The sequence below is a fragment of the Heptranchias perlo genome, chromosome 1 (assembly GCF_035084215.1).
Source record: "Heptranchias perlo isolate sHepPer1 chromosome 1, sHepPer1.hap1, whole genome shotgun sequence".
NCBI classification, from domain to species: Eukaryota; Metazoa; Chordata; class Chondrichthyes; order Hexanchiformes; family Hexanchidae; genus Heptranchias; species Heptranchias perlo.
The window spans coordinates 59,434,393-59,443,915 of record NC_090325.1 but is presented as its reverse complement, the minus strand read 5'-3'; the positions used below and the strand labels follow the sequence as shown (position 1 = coordinate 59,443,915).

General features: G+C 45.2%; 1 long non-coding RNA gene across 2 annotated transcripts; it reads left to right on the top strand.

Moving 5' to 3' along the window:
- The first annotated feature begins 13 nt into the window (after window positions 1-13).
- LOC137322656 (uncharacterized) lies at window positions 14-7,367 on the top strand. 2 transcript variants are annotated; one of them, XR_010963202.1, is made up of 4 exons: window positions 14-276; window positions 850-934; window positions 4,794-4,921; window positions 6,150-7,367. It is a non-coding gene; the product is annotated as an uncharacterized lncRNA (long non-coding RNA). The 2 variants fall into 2 exon arrangements; XR_010963205.1 differs by having other exon boundaries at window positions 6,146-7,367.
- Window positions 7,368-9,523: the final 2,156 nt, after the last annotated feature.

Sequence of the window (9,523 nt, the reverse complement as noted above, 5' to 3'; positions counted from 1 at the left end):
GAGAAAGAAAAGGAGGTGCTTAGTTTCCCCCTGACAGATTCGTCATTTGTTGTTCAAGGACGCCGGTTGTTTTTGTATATTACTACGGGCTTCTTACTAAATGACCCGGTCCTAGTTATTATTACACTTTAAAATAAAGGAAGGAAGAAAATTCAATTTCTCGGGATGTGAATGTCTCTGGCTGCATTTATTGCCCGTCTAGGGTTGGACATATTCCATCAGCGGCCGGGCCATGTCCATCCTGACGGTGACCCACCGCCCGGCACCAATCGGAAGGTGAATAGACTCTTCATTACCTCATTGGATAATTCTTGACTGTCAGTCAACCGCCTTTATTCCCAAATCTGATTAATTAATAAACAAAAGTGTTGAAAGAAAATTAAAACAAAAGTTTTTTAGGGCCTGATGATTTTTCTCCTGGGTTGCTCACAGCAGTGACCTGAAGATTAGTCTTTACATCCTGGAGACTCCAGGGCAGTCCTGGAGGGTTGGTAACCCTACGCCCAACCCTAGTTTCCCTGAGAAGACGATGATGAGTGGGCCTTCTTTAACCACTGCAATGAAGGTGTAGTCTTTGTAGCGGTTTGGTACAACTAAATGAATTGCCAGGCCATTTCAAGGGCAGTTAAGAGTCAACCACGTTGGTGTGGGACTGAAGTCACATATCGGCCAAACTGAGTAAGGATGGTAGATTTCCTTCCCTAAATGACATGAGTGAACCACTTTTATGACAATCCAACAGCTTTTTAAAAGTAAAATGTCACTTTTACTGATATCAGCTTTTTTTATTTTAAAATATATCAAATTGTGTTTAATGATTTATATTATGCCATTTTTACACCTCCTCAGGGTTGTGGTCATTGAAGAAGTTCCAATGTCAGGAATGGCACAAGTTGCAAACTGTGTTTATAGATGCAGCTGTTTTTAAAAATAAGTAAGTTGAAACTAATTGCAACAACAACTTGCCTTTATATAACACCTTTAACGTTGTCCTTGGACACCAGTCACTGAAAGCAAATATGCAAGTGCAGCAAGCAGTTAGGAAGGCCAATAGTATGTTGCAAGAGGATTTGAGTGCAGGAGCAAAGATATCTTACTGCAGTTATACAGGGCCTTGGTGAGACCACATCTGGAGTATTGTGTACAGTTTTGGTCTCCTTACCTAAGGAAACATTTGCCTGAGGAAGGAGAAAATCTCCGAAAGCTTGTGAATTTAAAATAAAATTGCTGGACTATAACTTGGTGTTGTAAAATTGTTTACAATTACCTAAGAAAGGATATACTTGCCATAGAGGGAGTGCAGCGAAGGTTCATCAAACTGAATCCTGGGATGGCAGGACTGTCGTATGAGGAGAGATTGGGTCGACTCGGCCTGTATTCACTCGAGTTTAGAAGAATGAGAGGGGATCTCATTGAAACATATAAAATTCTGACAGGGCTAGACAGACTGGATGCAGGGAGGATGTTTCCCCTGGCTGGGGGGTCCAAAACGAGGTGTCACAGTCTCAGGATGCGGGGTAGGACATTTAGGACTGAGATGAGGAGAAATTTCTTCACTCAGAGGGTGGTGAACCTGTATAATTCTCTACCACAGAAGGCTGTGGAGGCCAAATCACTGAATATATTTAAGATGGAGCTAGATAGATTTCTAGACACAAAAGGCATCAAGGGGTATGGGGAGAGAGCGGGAATATGGTATTGAGATAGAGGATCAGCCATGATCATATCGAATGGCGGAGCAGGCTCGAAGGGCCGAATGGCCTACTCCTGCTCCTATTTTCTATGTTTCTATGTAAAACATCCCAAGGTGCTTCACAGGAGTATTATCGAACAAAATTTGACAACGAGCCACATAAGGAGATATTAGGATGGGTGGTTAAAGAGCTAGGTTTTAAGGAGTGTCTTAAAGGAGAAGAGAGAGGTAGAGAGTTGGAGAGGTTTAGGGAGGGAATTCCAGAGCTTAGGGCGTAGGCAGTGAAGGCGATTAAAATCAGGGCTGTGCAAGAGGCTAGAATTGGAGGGACGCATAGATCTCGAAGGGTAGTAGGGCTGGAGGAGGTTACAGAGATAGCTGCGAGGCCATGGAGGGATTCAAAAACAAGGATGAGAATTTTAAAATCGAGGCATTGCCAGATCGGGAGCCAATGTAGGTCAGCGAGCACAGGGGTGATGGGTGAACGAGACTTGGTGCGAGTTAGTATAAGGGCAGCAGAGTTTACTGGAGGGTGGAAGAGGAGAGCATTGTAATGGTCAAGTCTAGAGGTAACCAAGGCATGGATGAGGGTTTAAGCAGCAGATGAGCTGAGGCAGGGGTGGAGACGGGCGATATTATGGAGGTGGAAGTAGGCAGTCTTGGTGATGGAGCGGATAAGTGGTCGGAAGCTCATCTCGGGGTCAAATAGGATGCCAAGGTTGCGAATGGTCTGGTTCAGCCTCAAGACAGTGGCCAGAGAGAGGGATGGAGTCGGTGGCTAGGAAATGGAGTTTGTGGTGGGGATGGAAGACAATGGCTTCGGCCTTCCCAATATGTAGTTGGAGGAAATTTCTGCTCATCCTGTACTGGATGTCGGACAAGCAGCATGACAAATCAATGGCAGTGGAGTGGTCGAGAGATGTGATGGTAAGGTAGAGCTGGGTGTCATCAGTGTACATGTGGAACCTGACGTGTTTTCAGATGATGTCGTCGAGGGGCAGCATGTACACTAGAAATAGGAGAGGGGCAAGGAAAGATCCTTGGGGGACTCCATAGATAACAGTGTGGGAGTGGGAAGAGAAGCCATTGCAGGTGATTCTCTGGCTATGACTAGATAGATAAAAATGGAACCAGGTGAGTGCAGTCCCACCCAGCTGGACAATGGAGGAGAGGTGATGGAAGAGGATGGTGTGGTCAAGAAGGATGAGGAGGGATAGATTACCGCGTTCACAGTAACATAGGATGTCATTTGTGACTTTGATAAGGGCTGTTTCGGTGCCGTGGCAGGGACAGAAACCTGATTGGAGGGGTTCAAACATGGAGTTGCAGGAAAGATGGGCACGGATTTGGGAGGCGACGACATGTTCAAACAGTTTGGAGAGGAAATGGAGGTTGGAGATGGGGAGGTAGTTTGGAAGGACAGAGGGGTCAAGAGTGGGTTTTATGAGGAGGAGGTTGATGATGGCAGATTTGAAGGGGAGGGAGACAGTACCTGAGGAGAGGGAACGGTTAACAATATCCGCTAACATGGGGGCCAGGAAGGGAAGTTGGATGGTCAGCCTTTGGTGAGAATAGGGTCGAGGGAGCAGGAGGTTATATAGATACCTGACTAGGCCAGTGACACAGGCACATCAACAGTAATAATGTATATAAACCCTTGCTTTACAGTTGATCAAATTTTGATTTGCCTTAGCCGTAAGACACAGTTATGCCATGGGAAATCAGCAGTTGCTTAGAGCAATGCAGAGCTGGCACACGCAAGATATACAAAAAACAGAGCAAACTGAAAACAGTTATGGTAAAATAAAACAAATAATGAAGCAGGCTTTAATTGAAATCATTAGGTAGAATCTTCCACTCCCATTCTTCCTGATTTTGAAGCAGCTCGGTGGATGGGTGGGAGGGGGGGCAATGTGGAAAATTAGACGGTGTGCTGTTTCACTGCTACTTCCAGATTTTCCACCAGAAGTGATGACGTAGTTGAATATGTCCAGACAAATATGGGTGAGTGTATTCAATGTGGATGATAATGACAGGATGGCATCATACATCATATTTCCTTCCATTACCAGCATACCAACGCTGGACATCAGGGATGCCAGCATATATTGGCGTCCAGTGTGACGATGGCGGGTGGGAGGGCATTTAAATTTTACAGGGCCCCCTCCAGGAATGCAATTGATCTTGAGCCAATTGGTAGTTGTAATGGGAAAAGTAAACCTGACTGGAAAAAATAGAAGATTGTGTGTTTTGTAATGTTGAAGGTTTGATTCAAGCAGTCCGTAACGGAAAAAAGTCTATCTGGTCTGTTTAAAAGAAAAACAACGCCTTTATTACTTATTGCCATTTCAATTCAGCTCCACAATGATTTCAGCCTCAAGATCCCTACTTGCCAACGACGCCCACATCCCATGAACGAATAAAAAAAAAGAGTAGGCTAAAGGGCTAGTATAGCCTTCTAATAGCTTGAAGTAGCAACTTTCCAATAGTGAGTCACATGTACAAGTATTAGACTAAGGAGATTGCACTTTTTAATCATATATATATGAACATGGACTTGGATTATCAAAATACTTGGCTACAATTAAAGTATTCTGTAACTTGAGGAAATAACTAACCAGTGTCTCCCTGGTACTCACTCCAGTGCAGTGTTATTAAAAATAAGAGATAATTTGGATGCTGCCTTTCATGATTATAATACAATTTAGGCCAAATTGGTTTCATAGCATATCAATCAATTTGTGACATTTCGGAGGTTAAATTGGATAATCCCTGAAAACGGGCGCGGGGATTATGGTACGTGATTAACCCATGCCCATTCATAGCGATGCAGGCAGCACGTTAAACTTGTGCTGCCTGCTGATTTTAATGATTACCGTGTGCGGCCAGCACTACCTGCACTGCTTATTGACTGCACACATCAGGAGGAGTTTTGGTATAGGGAGTGGCTACCGCTACTTAAAGGCAGCCAGCACCTCTTAAAGGGGAGGTGCATTGTGGCTGCTAGAAGGGGTGGGAATTGTTTGTTAACTGAAATGGCTGAAGCTAGGAGAGAGTGTGCCCCAAGGTTCTCTGATGCTGCTCTGGGGTCTTGATGCAGGAGGTGGAGAGAAGGAGGGACATCCTCTATCTCCAGGGGGTGCAGGAACCCTCACTACATTCGATGAGGAGACAGTGGGAGGAAATCATGGAGGAGGTGAATGCCATGATCTGACAAGAGTTGTCAAGGTAAGATCAATTTTCAAATAGCACCTCATAGCAGCTGCACCACTAGCCTCATTACATGCTGGGGTATAATCTATATTTTGATATAGATAAGTGTGAGCTATTACATTTTGGTAGGAAGAATAAGGGGGCCACATACTGCTTGGATGATAATAAGAGTCTAAATGGGGTAGAGGAACAGAGGGATCTGGAAGTACAGATAGACAAATCACTAAAAGTAGCAACAAAGGTTAATAAGACCATTTAAAAAAAACAAACAAAGCAGTGGGGTTCATTTCTAGAGGGATAGAATTGAAAAGCAGAGAAGTTTTGTTAAACTTGTATCGAACCTTGGTTAGACCACATTTGGAGTACTGTGAACAGATCTGTTCTCCATATTATAGAAAGGATATAGAGGCACTAGAGAAAGTGCAAAAATAATTTACGAAGATGATACCAGAACTGAGAGGTTATACCTATCAGGAAAGATTGAACAGGCTGGGGCTCTTCTCTCTAGAAAAGAGAAGACTGAGGGGTGACCTGATAGAGGTCTTGAAGGTTATGAAAGTGTTTGATCGGGTAAACATAAAGAAGATGTTTCCACTTGCGGGGGAGACCAGAACTAGTGGCCATAAACATAAGATAGTTGCTAATAAATCCAATAGAGAGTTCAGGAGAAACTTTTTTACCCAGAGAGAGAGTGGTTAGAATGTGGAACTCGCTACCACAAGTAGTTGAGGCGATTTGCATAGATGCATTTCAGGAGAAGCTAGACATGAGGGAAGAAGGATAGTTAACGTTAACTCTATTTCTTTCACCACAGATGCTGCCTGACTTGCTAAGAATTTCCAGCATTTTCTGTTTTTATTTCAGATTTCCAGCATCCGCAGTATTTTGCTTTTGAATAGAAGGATATGCTGATAGGGTTAGATGATGTGGGTAGGGAGGAGGCTCATGTGGAGCATAAACCTGTTGGGCCAAATGGCCTGTTTCTGTGCTGTGAATTCTATATAATTCTATGTAATGCTCAATTCTCACCACCCCCATCCCCCACCTACCTACAATCTCAATCAATCAGTACTGAGCACTTCAATTCATATTCTTAACCTCACCCTCACACACTCAGCACTATAGAAAACTTCACACTCACATCTCACACACACACACTGTTAGCTATTCAACCATGACAGCCACATTATCCAGATGTAACACAGAACACTCACTAACACACTTCTGTCTTTCTTGGAGGCAGCATACTGCAACTGGTGAAGAAGCAGCACATACACATGCTCACTCCCCGGAGGAGACAGTCCTGGCAATCATGGAAAGGGGCATTGCGGAGGCCGTGGCCACTGGCAACGCTGGAGGGATCGATAATCAGGGCTTCTTCATGCCTAATCCTCCTGCCCTCTTCTCATTTCTACCTCACCCCACACAGTCTGAATGAGGAGCTGCGGATGCTATGAGAATCCACTTCTTCCTCTGTCCTCTCACCACAACCTAACTCTTGTCCCTTTTTCATTTCGGATCCCCATGAAGCGGATGCTTCTCAGCCAGTGGAGGAAGAAGAAAACGGTGAGAAAAATGCAGCGTCACTTGATGTCACTCTTGCAACCACCAGCTCAGAGACTGACACTCCATGGACTTTAGAGGCTAGGATAGAGGCGGAATCTATACGTTATGAGTCATCGGGTACAAGAGCACGAGAGCCAGGGCAGGGGAAAAGAACGCCACAGGTGCCAACTGCAGCGTGGGGTCGCACATTAGTTCTGCTACCGAGGACTCAGGTGATGACTTTGATGGGGCAGGCTATCGAAGAAGGCTGATGGACGTACACAACGAAATGCTTGGCGCACTTGGAAGCCTGCCGGAAAGCTTGTGCACAATGTCAAGGAGCATTGAGGAGTCCAGCTCCAACTTGGCTCATGGCTTTGCGCAGAGCTTGGAGCCCATCCTTTCCAACGTGGGATGGGTGGTCACCTCCATCAGCACAGCTGTGGAACCCACCATAATGCAGTGATGGATAACCAATCTGATAGCTTTCATCACAGCATACGCAGATGCCATCGTGGCTCTGGATACTACTATTGAAAGGGGCTTCCAGGATATCACAGCAGTCCAGCAATCTGTTCTCCAATGGATCACCAGGATTGCTGAGGCACCACCCCGGGAATGTGGCAGTGGCTCTATGGAAAAGGAACCTGCTGTCCTGTATCAAGATGACAGCATTCCTGCTCCGACCCTTGTCACTCCGTCAGTGTCCTTGCTGCTGCCGGTCAGCCCAGGCCAAGATGGTGCAGTCTGAAGCCAGGCCCTCTAGGCCCAGAGCTGCTCGAGGTCAAGGCAGTCTCCTCAAATGAGGGTCAGCAGTCTTCCTCCAGCCAAGCTCTAGCCACTCTGGGGACACTAGGATAGGGAAAGGAACACAAAAGACAAGGCTTAAGGGAATGCACAAGGGTGATTATTTTGTATGCATAATGCAATGATTATTTTGATAAATTTTGATTTGATTTTGCATTTGGGGTTGGCTTTAATGTCTGCAGTCAAGTGAGGGAAGTGCCAATAACTGACAGAGGACAATGTGATGGTTATTGAAAGAGGAGAGGTGAGGAGTGTGGGACTGCTGACGCATGGGGAGGTGCTGGTGAACTCAGTGGAAGTGCTCCACAATGAGCTGATCTCATAGAGCCCTGGCAGAAAGGGACTGTCTAGGTTGCTGCCTCTCTGCCTGCTCTTCCTCCTCCTCGTCATCTTCCTCTTCTTCATGCTCCTTCTCCTCAGTTTGTCTGCTGGCAAGGGCTGGTTCCTCATGATGGTGAAGTTGTGTAGCATGCAGTAGATGATCACAAATCTGGATAACCACTCTGTGCTGTACTGCAGGGCTCCTCCCGAACGGTCCCTGCAGCAGAAGCATTGTTTGAGGACGCCGATTGTCTGCTTGATGATGTTCTTTGTGGTAGCATGGCTCTCATTGTACTCCTGCTGTGCATCTGTGCATGGATTCCTGACCGGAGTCATGAGCCATGTCCGGAGGGGATAGCCCTTGTCGCCCAAAAGCCAACCTGTAACTTGGAGGGCTGGTTCGAATATTGGAGGCATAGATGACTGCCGCACAATAAAGGAGGCGTGATTGATGCCAGGATAGCGGGCACAGACCTGCACTATGCGCTGCCTGTGGTCGCAATCCAGCTGGACGTTGAGAGAGTGAAATCCCTTTCTATTGATGAAGATTGCAGAGTTGTGATGGGGAGAACGCAATGCAATATGCGTGTTGTCAATGGCACCTTGCAGCATGGGGAACCCTGTCACACAGGTGAAACCTCTTGCTCTCTCCTCCTGCTTCTCTTTTACAACTAGGAACGAGATGTAAGTATTTCACTTTGTATATAGAGCCTCGGTCACATCCCTAATACAGCAGTGCATAGCGAATTGCAATATATTTTGAAGAGGTGACTAAAGTAGTGAACAGGGGAATGTCAATGGATGTTATTTATATGGACTTCCAGAAGGCATTTGATAAGGTCCCACATAAGAGACTGTTAGCTAAGATAGAAGTCCATGGTCTCGAGGGAAAAGTACGGACTTGGTTAGGAAGTTGGCTGAGCGAAAGGCGACAGAGAGTAGGGATAATGGTTAGGTACTCACATTGGCAGGATGTGACTAGTGGAGTCCCGCAGAGATCTGTCTTGGGGCCTCAATTATTCACAATATTTATTAACGACTTCGATGAAGGCATAGAAAGTCTCATATCTAAGTTTGCCGATGACACAAAGATTGGTGGCATTGTAAGCAGTGTAGATGAAAACATAAAATTACAAAGCGATATTGATAGATTAGGTGAATGGGCAAAACTGTGGCAAATGGAATTCAATGTTGACAAATGTGAGGTCATCCACTTTGGATCAAAAAAGGATAGAACAGGGTACTTTCTAAATGGTAAAAAGTTAAAAACAGTGGATGTCCAAAGGGACTTCGGGGTTCAGGGACATAGATCATTGAAGTGTCATAAACAGGTGCAGAAAATAATCAAGAAGGCAAATGGAATGCTGGCCTTTATATCTCGAGGACTAGAGTACAAGGGGGCAGAGGTTATGCTGCAGCTATACAAAACCCTGGTTAGACCGCACCTGGAGTACTGTGAGCAATTCTGGGCACCGCAGCTTCGGAAGGACATATTGGCCTTGGAGGGAATGCAGCGTAGGTTTACTAGAATGATACCCGGACTTCAAGGGTTAAGTTACGAGGAGAGATTACACAAATTGGGGTTGTATTCTCTGGAGTTTCGAAGGTTAAGGGGTGATCTGATCGAAGTTTATAAGATATTAAGGGGAACAGATAGGGTGGATAAAGAGAAACTATTTCCGCTGGTTGGGGATTCTAGGAGTAGGGGGCACAGTCTAAAAATTAGAGCCAGACCTTTCAGGAGCGAGATTAGAAAACATTTCTACACACAAAGGATTGTAGAAGTTTGGAACTCTCTTCCGCAAACGGCAATTGATACTAGCTCAATTGCTAAATTTAAATCTGAGATAGATAGCTTTTTGGCAACTAAAGGTATTAAGGGATATGGGCCAAAGGCAGGTATATGGAGTTAGATCACAGATCAGCCATGATATTATCAAATGG